Source organism: Pempheris klunzingeri, chromosome 1, assembly GCF_042242105.1.
Source record: "Pempheris klunzingeri isolate RE-2024b chromosome 1, fPemKlu1.hap1, whole genome shotgun sequence".
In the NCBI taxonomy this organism is placed as follows: Eukaryota; Metazoa; Chordata; class Actinopteri; order Acropomatiformes; family Pempheridae; genus Pempheris; species Pempheris klunzingeri.
The window spans coordinates 34,390,194-34,405,856 of record NC_092012.1 but is presented as its reverse complement, the minus strand read 5'-3'; the positions used below and the strand labels follow the sequence as shown (position 1 = coordinate 34,405,856).

The 15,663-nt window shown below is 46.3% G+C and overlaps 1 protein-coding gene across 1 annotated transcript in view; it reads right to left on the bottom strand.

The window, feature by feature from the left end:
- Positions 1-15,663, bottom strand: part of LOC139202339 (thrombospondin type-1 domain-containing protein 4-like) — a 39,024-nt gene that overhangs the window by 9,678 nt on the left and 13,683 nt on the right. The window lies entirely within an intron of this gene.

Below are 15,663 nucleotides of genomic sequence, written 5' to 3'. Positions count from 1 at the left end.
TGCTGGGCTTCACATGTGGCCGCGAGGTGCCAAACGTAACTTTAAAGACGAATGACACAAACACATTTACAGGAAGTGTATAATAAGTCATAAAAATGTGGTGAACTTCGTGGGTTTAGCCCCAATAGGGCAGCTGACAGACAGAGGGAGAGACAGGGAGCAAAGAGAGGACAAGGAGGTGCAGAAAGGTAAAGCAAAGGGATGAAAAGCGGTACAGAGGGACAGATGGAGGGAAAAAATGGTGGCCAGGGGTGGAAGTGAGGCAGCTGTGGTGAAGTCAAGAGGAGAGTCTGGCTCCCTCCCACCTGCAGCAGCTCACTGTGTCCGGGGCCAGAACAAACAGAAAGTGCGTCCTTCCACACAGGAAATAAGCGATGAGAGAAAAGAACGGCAAACTAAGAGTGCTGAAAAAAATGAAATAAAACTGCCAAACGCCTCTGTGGTCAGTGTGGAATTGCGCTGCAGTGCAGCATGGGGCTGGACGAAGCCGGGATGAAAAAGACTAAACACATCGTGATGACATTCAGGGGAAACTGCTGCGTTTCACTGTCTCACTTTACAGATCAGGGAAAATAAAGCTACAAAAGGAAAACATAATGCACGGTGAAACTTATTCTGGGACATTTTGACAAGCTACCAAGAGTCCACCGTGGAAAACAAATAAAAATGCAGTGGAGGAGGACTATCAGTGACATGACTACACATGAATATCTCCTCCACGTCTCCATTTTCACCATAAATCCCTTCAAACTAAAACAACACAATTATTGCAGCTACGCAGACTTTGCCTGAAAAAGGCAAAAATGTTCCCCTCGTAAAACAGACGCTGACACGGTGAGAGGTTATCTGTGGCCATTTGGATGGGAAAAGGTCTGAATCAAAGCACATTAATGCAGGAGTGGAGAATGAGAAGTGACATTTATTGACCTGAAATCTGAATTGTCAACGTAATATCATGTGACTGTGGATTTAAACACACACACGGGGCTTTCGTTCTTCTAATATAGAGCCAAGAGGGTTTATGTCCACAACATAGGCAGCATTAGAGAGTTAAGGGACCTCTTGACATGTAGTGATCTGGACAGTTGCACCGTTAAAATCACTAAACTGTCCAGACAGACTTTTGTGGTGTGCTGCACAAAAACACTAACATCCTAATCGGTCCCTAATGTTCACATCTGCCCTCCAGGCTCTCTCTACGTCAGTTCTGGGTCTGAGCAGTGAAGCTAGATGCTGAAGAGCCTGAAAGCTGCATCCTCTTTAGTGTCCAGCAGGGGGCGACTCCACTGGCTCCAAACAGGAGTCTGATTGGATGGAAGTCAATGAGGAAATGAGCCGACTTCTCTCCCGATTCATCAGCTCAGTGAACAGTTTCTGGTCTCAGTCTCTAGTTTACAGTCTTCTGATGGTCCCATTTAGAGACAGACCAGGAAGAAGGGAGGGGCTTTAGGGCGGGACTACCTGCTCACTAACCAATCAGAGGAGGGTCCTGTCCAAACCTAACCAGTCAGAGGTGGTCCACGTGCAATGAACGTCACTTCTGGCTCCAAAACACCAAGATGGCTGCGACCCTAAAGCCAAACTTGAGGCTTCAAAATGGTCCCCAAACAAACCAAAGGGTGGTGTCACGGTGGCTACGCCCACTTCTGTCACACCGTCTATGGTCAGGACACATGATCGCAGGAAGCCCTGCCAGCTCTTCCCAGCAGAGCTCAAACAGAAATCTGACTGTGGCTGCGGAGCGAGGAGGCAGCTTTGGAGTGTTGGTGTAGTTTCCCCTCCGATGATTTCTTCACCTTCTCTCCGTGGGTGGCGCGTGCTATCTGGTGAGGGAAATCACCCTGTTTTCAGTGGAATTATAAGCGGAGGCTTAAAATGTTGCTAAAGCCGACCTTCATCTGGAAACGGTTACATGTTGTCATGATGGTGGAGCCAGTCAACTTGCGAACACTGAAAACAACAATCTTAAAGTAAATCCTGATGGTTTTGTCCCACCAGATGCAGCTGGGTTAAACTCATCAGATTGCAGAGTTTTTCTAACAAACTGAACTCACCACAGCCAAAGGCACTTGTCACAAGAGATTTGTTCTACTTCCAGAAAACACAACAAGACGTTTAGAATTAAACACAGAGAGGTGAGTTTCGGTTTAGTTTACACACACGGGCCAGTAGATCAATGGTGGCATACTGTTTGAATACTGGGAATAAAGTAGGGAAGAGACTCTAAACTTTGGGGTCTGGACCTCCGGTTGTAGCGTCATGGTATCAGCTGCCAAGTGAACTGTGAGCTGTAGGTTAACTGTAACACATAACATGAAAGTGCAAATGAATTCAACGCAACACATTTCAACTCATTTGTGGGGTCATGTGAATTTGGAGACCTTAGAATCAGAGTCGAAGCAGTCTATGTTTTCAAGGCTTATGGCATGGCCACTACATGTCTTAGGAAATGTTACTTTCAGGGCAGGTTAAAGGGTAATCCTGTTGTTTTTTAAAATGGGCCCTATTTTTACGTATTTTAATGTCCCAATGACCAGAAGGTATCAGCCGGCAGTGATGTTACAGGCTTACGTGTCTTTGTAGAAAAAACAAATATTGTGTTGGGGCCGGACTGACCCTTTAAAGCACCAATATCATACTACCGACTGATCGAGGCAGCAGTAGATCAGTAACCCCTGCACCCTCTGCGGGGTAAATTTCTACTTAGACCACTTCCAAAACGTTTTGTACCAATACCAGTCATTTATAGACCAAAATATGTAAGAACAGGGGGTGGAGTTACCCTTAAGGCTACAAATACCTCTATTTGCCATGTGAGAGATGCTGTTCAAGTAGATTAAAAACAGGGGACAGTGGAAACAAGCTATAAACACAATACTGACATTAACAGTTGCCTGTTCACACATTCGGTAGTCACTGTTGTTGTCTTCACCAACTCCTGAGGAAAATATCTGGGTCGTTAAACGCTGCATCGTGTTCACCAGCTCTTTGCTAACTTTGCCAGTCCACCATCTGGTTCTGGGCAGGCACAGTGTGGGGGGTTTGTTCTCCTCTGAAAACAGCTGCTGGAAAGCAGGCCGATGAGAACGGTAAAAGTAAAACCGAGATATTAAAATTAGTGGGCTATAAAACCAAAACAATGAGCCAAAGGACACTAGAGCGCTCAGGGGAACTGCAGAGTTGGTAATATTGGTGACATTTAAAGGCAATGAGCAGCAAAAGTGTTTAAAACAACAACAAAAAAACTAGATCCTCATATTGGCCACATACTTAACACAGACGTTCAGAGCGTAGCAGAGAAAGAAGTGATGATTTGCACAGACCTTTTGATCTGTCTGCTGGAGCCTAACCTTAGAAATGATTCCCAGTTTGCTGGTTCACCTGCATGTGTTCAGAGGCGTCTGGATGAAGGTTTAGAGACAGCGAATAACTGTCTAAACCAATATCAGAGAGCTCCGGGAGAGAGTGGCGAATGTCAGACGTTTGTATCATTCCTTAACACTTAACATGTGAAATGTCAAGATATTAAGTTGCACAGGCTCTAAGTCTCTTCCCGACAGCTCGGGCATAATGTTACAGCCGCCTTGCAATAATAGTGCTTTTATCCACGTAGGAGGCCTGGTTTGTGGCTCCACGCTAGGAATGTAAATATGAATAAGAGCTAATGCTCAGAATGATATCGAGCTTAAATTAACAGCAGCGGTAGACGCAACGTGCCGGCGTTTAGCTCCTCTCTCCTTCAGCAAATCAAGTTTGAGATGTTGTGGAAAACAGGCTGTGCTCGGTGCAGGAGCGTCTCAGAGCGGAGGAGTGTGTGAGTGTGTGTGTGTGCGTACCTCAGATGAACTCTGCAGCAGTTCAAATCTTTTGTGAGGGTCTGTCAGATACGGTTACTTGTGTCTTTTCACCGGGTGACATTCTCTTGTCAGATCGGCCTGAAGTATTAGTTGAGATATTTGAGGCAGTTTATTCTGTGACTGAGACTTTTATTCAGGACTATTTATACAGCTGCCTTATCAACATGGTTCTGTCTGCTCAAATTACATGAAGAATCTACATCAGAAATTGCCTGATAAACAGCAGCGGCCTGGTGTTTTTCTGAGTTGTGGCATGAGACACAAAAAAACAAAACTTAAAAACTACTGTACAATGTCAGAGGGAGAGTTTGGAGAGTGAAGGCACCGGTGTTTAACATATGTACAAAGTCTGCCAGTGTTTACGGCGCTCAGACAGAATAATCTGTGACTGACAGACACGACTGATCGAGCCAGAGGCCGACAGACTAGCAGCAGCTGCTGCCGACGGCTGGACCGCAGAGCCGCACTGCATCCACCTCATCAGCAGCATCCAGACTCCAGCAGCTGCTGTGGGACATAAACACACACTAGATCCACAAGGACAGAAGCCATGCACAACACTCAAACACACACAGTGTAGACGAAGAGGACGTTCTCTCTAATGTCCAGCAGGGGGCGACTCCACTGGCTCGTCTGATTGGATGGAAGTCAATGAGAAAATGAGCTCAGTGAACATGTTCCTGATGAGTTTCTGGTCTCAGTCTCTAGATGTTCATTTAGTAAATTATGGTCCCGTTTAGAGGAACATAGCAGGTTATGCCTAAACCTAACCAATCAGAGGCAGGCCTTTGTGGAATCACCATCACTTCTGGCTCCAAAATAAACTCGAGCAAAGGTGCAGTCAGTGGTGACCTTTTTCATCTCTGAAATGTATCCAACTGTCTGCATGATGTATTTTATCTTATTTTAGGGTTGAACATAACTCAAACTGGCCTGGTTTATAGCAAATATGTAAAACAGACATCTCAGACACTAGACACTGAAAATATACAGTCCTGAGACAATAATTCATTGTAAATATGTCAAATGGTAAGTTAGCAGCAGTGATGTCAACAGACAATGTCATGTCGTTAACAGGGGCTTCAACAGGCACCGCTCTACACAAAGACAACGTTTATGTGACCTGCTGCCTCTTTTGGCTCGGTCCTCTCCAGAGGTCCCCACGACGGGTTAGTGCCCGACTGTCGGCGCCAAGGCCGGCCCTGAAAGGACTCTAACATTAACAGACTGTAAGGAGTCCGTGTGAAGCACCGAAGCATCGCCTGGTCAGCAGCTTCAGCTAAAGAGGAACAGCTCACAGGGCTTCGTGCTGCACAACAGCAATGCAGTGGAGGGGGGTTATGAATAAAAGGATGTTTTCTTAGTCTGGAGATGCTACAGCGGTTAAGCTCCCCCCAAGTCTGAAGCCACATGAATCCACGTTGGCTGAGGCTCAGATCCCACCAGAACCCTCAAACCTGTGTCTTGGCAGTTTCCCTCTCAGCTTTCCTACTGGCCACAAAAAGCAAAACAAAAAACAATACTGTGAGACATGAACTCCCTCAAAACATGTTTTCACAATCTTCAAATGTACCATTCCGATTATACCTCTGTAAAGAAAGGGAATGATCACGTTATCGTACTGAAGGGTTTTATGGCGCTCATGTCAACAGAGGAGTGGGACATTAGCACAGCTCCTCATGTGGAGGAAGGGCACGCTATGATCTGTACCTACTGTATAAATAAGTCCCGTGATGGAAGGAGTGCAGTATTTTAAAATGTATTTATGAGCGTGGGGTTAAAGGGGCAGTTTGGTGAACGCGCTGGGGGGTTTCTACAGCTCTTCACACGTATGCAAAGATTGCAAATGTCCTTTGGCAAACGGCCAATGAAGTTATCATTACTTGGTCGGCTGCGACACACCAGCTCATCTGGAAATGCAATATACTCCCAACATGGCTTCCAGGTTGAGAATACAGACGCAACGACAAAGAATTTATAGTGGAAGTGACCTCAAGACATGCTGCTGAGTCTGGAGATGACATTACTGAGATCTTACAACAACTCATAGACAAAACAGCAAATGAGATTAGAGGATTAAATAAGATGTTAAAACTAGCTAAATAATCTAATGCTGTGATTGTACGCCCCCTCTATTTCAAATGCACGTTGCGGTTGCCAGGGCTACCAGCATCTGCCTCCCACATGCTGGGATGCTGCGGATCTTTAACTGGTTTTTAATGAGCGCAGGAGGCGACATTGCTTTTACTTCAGTCAGCACTTCAAACACATCTGTATCTGTGGAAGCCATCACATGTGACATTCTCACTAATAAACTGACTGAGCGGCTAGCGCTGATTTGCTGTTACATCCTGTGTGGGATTATACACTGTGGAGTACAAAATATTGGAGAAATGTCTTCTTTTCGAGGTGTGATTCAGTGCACACCCATTATTTCACTGTTCAAACCAACTTTAAAGGAAAAAATGTAGGATGTGACCTACATATCAAACACAGTGCAGTAGAGATGCTCAGGATTTAAAGTGATTGGAGGGTGCTGTGTTATTGTCTTTCTAACGTGTAAGGACTGGGTTTACATGTATGACCTACGACAGAAACACCCTTGTAGGCGCTGGAAAAAGAAACATGGATTGGAATAAGAGCGGCAGACGTGGTGACCACTGTGCACGGCGTCCTGCAACCATCAGCGAGACCAAAACACCGACCAGAACAGCCAAAACTAATTGAGCTGCTCCCGGATAATGTCCGGCTTCAGGAAGGTGGCGTGGACGTGATGAGAATTTGGCCGAGCAACAGGACATCAGAGACTGTTGTGCCCATGTCTTTACAGAGACATGACTTCATCTCAACACCCCAGATCAAACTAAGGTCAACGTTACTGCACTCGACGGGCAGAGTGAAAACTAACTGACTGAGGTGGCACTAGACCAGCAGCTCCTGTGTCCTGTGAGCTAAAATCCCTGTTTTAGTGAATGTAGTCTGGTGTGTGTGCTGTTTGTGGTTAAACCAAAAGGATCTTCCAGGTCTCTCTCTGTAGGGATCCTTTCCATGATGCTGTCACACACTTAGAATAACACTCTGAGCCTGTCAGTGGATCAAACAAGCTCTTTTAGTGGACCTACTGTGATCAGGGGCAGTTGTCCCAAAGGATCACGTTGCAGCCATTGCAGCCCGTTTGGTGGCTGCTGGCTGTGGTGATCTACTGGACCAGTTCCAATGGTTTTATTATTTGGTAGCTCTGGCTGATAAAATCTACTGGCAACAGTTGGGAAAATCAGAGTAAACTACTTTTTTATGTTTGCAGTGCTTTGTTTGATGAAATCTGACACTGCATTACAAACTTCAGTAAGCAAAAAAGAACCCTAACAAACAAACAAATAAGTAAATGAATCTAATTTACCATCATGGCATACTAGACTGTTCACATTTTTAAAAAAGATTTATGCAGACGTAGGTTTTTAATGCAGGTGGCTCCAAGAGGAATCAAACTGCGGCTCAGCTCCGGTTACACTTGTGCTATATGGAAGATGTGACCTCATCAATAGCTCAAAACTTGCAGATTTATTCAATTTGTTTCTTCCCCTCAGATTTCACTTCTGGCTCTGGTTTAATGGGAACACTAACTAGAAGACTAACCGTGGTTCGTAACCGCAAACAGAAACACAAGTTCTGGTGTTTTGGATGGTAATCACTCAGCTTTCCACTCTCCACAACACAGCATTTCATGAAATCATAGCAACATGTGTCACACCAAAATGGGAACATGGACAAGCTGGGATTATTTACTGTAACATATTCAAGTTTTAAATTGGAATAGGCAAGTTCTCCAAATCTATCTTTTTGTTGTATGAACAAAATCCCGAATCTGATCGTCACAGCTGCAGGAAACCCTGAACAGGCTGTGTGGATGAGCGTTTTTTAGCCAAGTGGTGGAGGGAGATGTAGGCATGAGCGACGCGACCTTTGATCCCAACAGTAAAACGAGGCCTCATCCACACCACAAAGTGCCCTCACAGCCCAGGCCGAAGGGCAGAGCGCCTTCGTTAAAGGCTCCCCTGCTTGTAAAACACTCAGAAATAGCATCGAGCTCAGTGAATCTACGGCCGCAGAAACGCATAAGGTTTCTCCTGACATCACCGCTCTGATGTGGATGCACTGTTTTGGTCTCTGCTGGGCATTTAAACTGCAAGGGGACGGGTTTGATCCCCACTGGGAACATCCACAGAAACAAAAACATGTAAGTCACTTTATCAAACTCAACAGTTACATGAGCCGTGTTAGCGAGACTCTGTGACCTGCCAGTGACACACATGTAGGAATCAACTTGTCTGTTTGAACAGGACAAAAGTCAGACTGAGGTTAACATGTCTATTCATTTGATAGAAATAAATAAATACATAAACTACTATACAAATATTTTAGAGGTGCAGTGAAGCAAATGACACATTACTTGTGTTCTGTCCAGCTGTGCAGGATGGTTAAATACTACAGATTATCAGAGTATCTGTGATTGGTGTCTTTTCACGCAGCACTGTCCCTCTAAAATCTCGGATGAGTCTATTTGAATTTCTGGATATTAGAGTTTTATAACAGATCTAAGGATCTAACGATGGTCTAGCTGACCCAAAAACATACGTCACGGTGCACCATGACACCGTGTACATTCCTTTGGCAGTAAATTGACTGTGTGGCAAAAAAATTAACATATTTCTTCATGCATGACATATAAAACATGAGACATTACAACTTATACAGCGAGAACAAATACCAAATGTGCAAACTCACGATGCCAAAGGGAATGGTCTCCACTTCATAACTACATACTGGGTTTTAATAAAGTCAGAGCTAAAAAGACTAAATATGAAAAATTGGCTGATTTTGAAAATATCATCATCATTTTTACACACACAGCAGTGGGATCAGTGAGGTCTCACATAATGAGGATGTAAAAATACCTGACAGATCCCTCACATGTTTATAGAAGCTGTAATTAAGTGTATGTAGTTTAGAGTCCTAAAACTGGCACGGATGTCCTCATCAACACTCCACAAGTTTGCATTCACAACCTCAGGCACCTCACTCGAGCCTCGTCAATCATCAGCAAACACAGGTGAGCTAAAACCAGCTGAGCCGAGCCACAGGCAGCGACAGGCTAATTCAGGCCTGCAGTCTATCCCTAATAGAGTTCCAAGTACATCTTTATAGTCCCAGGACAGGCCTGACTCACCGAGTCTTCCACGCGGAGGGAAATCTAATCCCACAAGTAGCCTGTGAATGTGCTGTGGAAAAATAAACCGCTCAGAGGGCAAGCAGAGCCACAGTGAAAACAGCCACACTGTAAATACTTCCACTCAGTAGATGGACCGCAGGATCACGGGGGCACACTGACAGCCCGACTTATGGACTGACTCGGTGACCCCAGTGCTGCTTGTCAGCCAGCTGGTGGGGAATGAGCACCGGGTTTACTTGCATCTACATCCAATAATCTAGATGTCTTAATCGGTTCACCAAGTCCAATAAATGCACAGAGGTTCTCTTGGTGACCGCTTCTGAAGCCTCACCGCAGAGTCCAAACCAAACCTACACTGAGCAAAGCACCGCAGTGCACCTCTCAGGGCATCAGTGGGCTTCCCCACTCTGTCCCAGGTTCCTCCAGGACCCCGCAGAGGGGAGGACGGTCCTACCTGTGACCGCGGCTTCCCCTGCACTCGCACGTGGAGGCAGGCGAGCAGCAGAAGAGCCAGTCCTGACAGCATTCTCTCATGTGGCCACAGAAATGTTCCACCGGTCACTGTCAGGCTTCCACACCAGTCCAGCGGCTGCTCCCGTCAGCCTCTTCCTCGCCTCTGTCGCTCTGAGAATGCCCAAAGAGCCCTCTCACTACAGAGCTGATCTCTACGAGCTCCCCTTGTAAACCGAGCTGGGGGAGGTGCAGCTACTGGGGCTTTTTTAGAGGAGGGAGAGTGAGAGGTAGAAAATGAATAGGAGGGGGAGAGAGGCGGGAGGGAAAGGAGGCAGAGAGGAGAGTGTGGCAGCTACCGCTGACAGTAAACTGGAACCCAGAGAGGAAGTTTTGGGGAATATTTTAAATGTGACAAAAAAGTACCAGAGGAAGGAAATTCTTGCGGGGCTGAAATGAATGTGTAAGCAAAACCACTCTGGTTTTAACTGAGTGCAAATAATTGGCAGGTGGGCATGCCATCTCCTAGGGATGCCAACAAATAGGAACTGCAGAAATACACTTAAGGTTTTAGTATTAAAACACAAACCAGAAAACAATGAGGTTTCAAGTTCGCATGACCATCCTGAATTGGAAACAAGCCCAAATGAAAAGCATACTTTTGCTGTTTCTGCTCGCTCTCCAGATAAAGACACAACAACTCAGACAGTAAGATCCCCCTCGCCCTCTCGGAGCCCCCCGCCCCATAAATACTTAATTACAAGCCACGTAGCAACGCTGGAAGCACAACAGCTGCAGCCAAAAAGACCCGACTCATCATATGGTTTTCCTATTGCGCCACCATTGTTTCCACGACATTAAACCCTAATTCACCAGGACGTACTGAGGTAAGGACTCCTCTCCTCATCCTCATATCTGGCAGTTGGTTTTCCCATAAAGTTATACAGGCAGACTGAACGCATCAGGCCCACTGTGGATAGACTGTTTCTGCACAGAGAGACTTCTGCAAGTAGTCTAATTGAAAACTGTCCTGTTATGAAGTGGCACACGGAGACCACAACAGACCGAGCACCAGGGAGCACGTGGTGGGAACGTGAGGAGAGCAGGTAGCATTTAAAAAATGATGGAGCGAGGGGAAACACATGTTTCTAGGATAAATTCAGAGGTGTTTCCTTCTTGCTAAGTCCATGCAGACTGCAGAGTATAACTTGATGAGGTCGTCCACTGCAGGTGGAATACACGGCTGGACAAATAAAACAAACACTGTTTCACCGAGTTTATTTCTCATAAATTTGTGTCTTTAATCTCAGAGAAGAGTTTCTTCTACGACTTGAGAATCTCAGACAATATTCCAGTTTGTTTTATTGTAGTTTCGTAGCTTCATCATCTAATGAAATCAACTAATAAGCACTTAGCTACAACTCAAAATGAGTAAAGACAGGTATAATCTCAGTCACTGGGAGGATGTTATCATTACACCGGTGTGATCCTATAGAAGAAACAAACTCCCAGAGTATGAAAATGACGCTAAATGTTAATAAACTGTATTCTAAAGTTTAACTTATGAACCCTCTGGTTTCTTCAGGCATCATCAGGACACTCTTTAAACTGGCAGCTTTATCAAGTTACACATGGTGATAGACATCCATCCATGATCACTATGGAAGAAATGATTGTGATATCATATGGTCCAGCCCCGTTAAATCATCAGCTCCTGTGAACAAAGGACTTCAGTGGTTTATGTGCATACTCACACGTGTTACAGGTCAAATGTTTGCTCGGTAATGATATGCGTGTTGCTGCAGAGGCATCAAGTGCAAGCAAGAAACAAATATCTCCACACCTGCAGTTGGCTTGGCTTATGTTGGAACAGTGTCAGCTGACACACACACACACACACACACACACACACACACACACACACACACACACACACACACACACACACACACACACACACACACACACACACACACACACACACACACACACACACACACACACACACACACACACACACGAAAAAAAAAAATATCTGGCTTAATTCATCCTGCTACCAGTAACGTGTGTCTCCCTCAAAACAAAACAGCAGCACAGTGACATTGTGAATAGTTCATCCAATCAGCTTTGTTTTCATAGTTGAACCCGTCTTCATCCGCTCACACACACACACACACACACACACACACACACACACACACACACACACACACACACACACACAGACACCATGAAGCAGTGTGTACAGTCTGCACAGTAAGCAGCTAAGCGACAGCAGCCGTCCAGTGATCACATACAGCTGCAGACTAGTCAGAGGGGAGCGATCATCCGCCACGATGGCCCTACAGACGTTGTCTCCTGCTCCCCCGATCGGCCTCTGATCTGGACAGATCTCATTATGGAGACATAGCGCCCAGAGGTCGGGCGGGGCCAGACTGACTCTCCAGCACACCCCTGGGTCTTTGTTTCCTCCAACAAGTGGGTCAGCCCTGAAGCAACCTTGGCTCCAGGCGCCTGATTCCTCCAGTCTCCAACCCACACACGTCAGAGTCATGCTCTACAGCAGGTGGGCTCAGCATTACTGTACGCTGTCCGGGCCCGGCAGACACACGCTCATACAATAGCTGTATTCAGCTCCCGTGCTCCGTCTCCGTCACGTTTCCAGCCTGTCTTGGCTTTAGCTGTTTGGGGAACCTTTAAATCCAGAGCTCATTAGCAAAAACCACGACTGCAAACATTTTCAGCAGGTGTGGCCTCAGTGGGAAACACTCTGCCTGGCAGCTGTGACGCCGCCATCGTTAATCTACCTCAGATCATGCTTCATGTACGCTCACGGTAAAGGAGGACAAAGGAGGATGCAGGGAGGCTGATTTGTACACAGCAGTGCAAACGAACTTTTTCTAACAAGTCTCCGTTGCTTTCCTCCGTTCATTGCTCATTCTGTTCATGTACTGAACGGTCGACCCTTTAAATCTGTTAGCTAGAGAAGTCAAAGCTAAGAAAAGGCAGAAAGTGGGAAGAGAAAACACATGATTTTCTTTGTGCATCTGTTATATGTATTAGTCCGCAAGGCCAGGCATGTAGGTCCCATGATTGTTTCCTTGAGTGATGTATTTGACTGAAAAAGGCAGGAGTGGAGGAAGGCGGGTTAATGAATAAAGCAGGTCGAGCGGGGGATTGGTGCTGGGAGGGGCAAGGTGTGGCCGAGGGACCCTGCGTGGATGACGCAGTCTGCAGAGGAGATATAAAACGGTTACTGTTCATTAGAGGGCTCCTGAGTCAAGTGCACCGGTCGGTAATGTGTGTGGAGTTTCATTTGAACCAAACACACAGCAGCACATGTCAGGGTGGAGTACAGGCACACACACACACACGCGCGCACACACACACACACACAGTAGGTGAGCTTCTGCTGTTTCTTCTCCCACTCTTCCACACTCCACATCCTGACGTCTCCAAACATGATCAATGATCACATTCATCGATCCTATCTCCTATTCTTTGAGTATCATTGTAATCTCGTCACTTTAGACCTACTACAGTACGACCTTAACCCTAACCTCCTCATCAGCACCACCACCTCCAGGATGTCCAGATATATTCAAATATATGAAAAATAAATCTATGACCAGCCGAGGTAGCATCATTAAGGGAGGGCGTGACGTGTCAAACTTATTTCTCTACATCCCGGATGAAGAGTCACTCTGCAGCTTTGTCTTTCAGTGACGTATTGATCCTGATCCTTGCTGTGTGAAGATCCAGGTAGTCTTGTAACATCTGGACCCTTTAAAGCTGATGAGGAATTTTAACAATTGCTGCAGGGCCCTTCCTCGATTACTGTGACTGACTGACAGACAGAACAAATAGACCAGATAAGCTCTGTGTTAAGTCATTTATGTCTGTGTTTAATGTCTTTATTCGCCTGCTGGTGTAATAAAGCTGCTAGACGGCATCAGATAAGAGTCAAATGTACGACAGGGTTTGACCCTGAGCAGCACAGACACACACTCTCAGTCATCAATTAATAAAGATTGTGCATAATTACAAACACTCATGTAAGTGCATCATCCACTCACACCTGCGCCTCTTATCTTATTCCCTAATGACCATAAACTCCCGGCGCCCAGTGGGCACTGACCACACATCGAGAGCTCCACATCTCTGACATTCCAAACAAACCGATGAGGCATAAAATGTGCTCAACTGTCTCTTCAATTGACAGCCACCCAGATAGCAGCCGATCACTGTCAACAGCCGTCTGTCTGAGGAAGACCTGTGTGACCGCTGGGGGCTAAAAATACAGCCCTGTATCCGTATAGTGTCCCCTCGTAAATCTGCCTCTGTGACCGGACACTGGGGTTCGCTGCTCTCTGCACTTGAAGCACGCTCTACTCAGACTCAAACTGTCCCCGAATCACCATCATCCATCCATCCATCCTATCAGCCATCAGTCCAGCTGTCTGTCTGCCTCCTCACATGAACACAGCAGTTCAGCCGTGGGTCTGAAGAGCGCCAGCTTGAGTGTATACATCTGAACAACACGCTAATAATCACCATAAATGGTGAGGGAGCGTGTATCAAAAACAAGCTTGTTCCCATTTTTTGGCTGCATGAGGCCGTAATCTTCCCTCCTCTGGTGAAGGCATCTGCGGTGGTCATTTAGACCACCAGCAGGAATAAATCAGGAAACAATATGGATCTGATTGTGCAAATACTTTCTTTCTTTCTGCTGACACCAACATCTGAAGGCGCTGGCCCAGCTGCTGTTGTGCTGAACTGCCAGAATACGATCAGGAAACGGAGGTTCAGCACAGAGCTGAACACGGTCTGTGTTTAGCTCTTCCCGTAGTCTCCCATAGTCCTTTGTGTGGTACCATGAATAAATAACCCAGACAATGTACCAAAAAAAGCAATAAGTAATGAGTGCACCTCACACAAACACGCACTTCAACCAGTTCACATGTTTTGTATCTTGGCAAACAGGACTAAGAGAGAAGCAAGATGGGGGAAAATCCCACCGTTATTCAGAGGAAAATATCAAACCAAATGAAAAAGACAGCATATGTAGAGAGGAACCACCAGCGTGTTGGAAACACATCAAATGGAGATCCCATCAAACGCAGACACTTTTTTCACAGCTTGCTTGAACGAGGCCCCACTCACAAGGTTAAACACTCCCCCGTCTCCTGAAGAAAGACTTTATGAGCTGCAGCAGAGCCCAGCAGAGGTGCTTAGCGGTTTAGAACAAGTGTCTGACCCCCGAACCCTGAGCGCTCAAGCCTACCGGAGTTGCACAGAGTCAGTGAGCGCCGACGTGGGCCAATAAGAGCCGGTGGGGGGGACAGCAGGGCCCATCAAGATCCAGGAAGTCAAGGCCAAAGCAAGACATCAATCTGTCATCTCCTTCGCATCTTAACTCCTCAGCCACCACTTCTCTAAACCGTCCTCCAACTGGAATTCTCATACTCTCATATTCTAGCCCTCTTGATAGCAACAAGTGCCCTAACAAGTGTCATTTAGCAGGATACGATATCTGTGCTGAGCTGAGCTCCAGGGCTGGACCTGCCCGGTGACTCCCCGTGGAGGAGAGCTGAAGAACCTGGATCTCTATTCTGAGGATCCACTGAGCATTTTCATTCATTCACTTACACTGCCATCATGTCTACGGTATGAGTTTCTATCCCTGGGCTGATGGTGGGGACCCAACACCCTGCGAGCGTGCAGCTGAGGCCTGTCGTGACAGAGATGTGGCCGCGGTATCTCCACCAGCCGGGCTGTATATCACAGCACTCATCCCCCTTTTAACAAGTCTGCCTGTCCAACACAGCGGGGGAATGCATAAAACAGATGCAGCTGTCAGAGGAGAGGAGCGAGGAGCGGCCTAGGACGCCGTCTGATGAGTTTGGACCTGAGCCGCGCCCTGGGTGCTGGGAAACATGCCAGTCACAGAGGAAGACGGTGGCGGAGACCTTGACTCTGCACTGGGTCAGACGTAGCCCCGTTCTATCTGTCATCTTTATTAAAAGAGAGAAGTATGTCAAAATCCATGCCGAAATCTGTCAGTTCAATGTTTCACTGCTTATCGACAAGCACGAATGCTAGCAGAACCATTTATCATCCACAGTC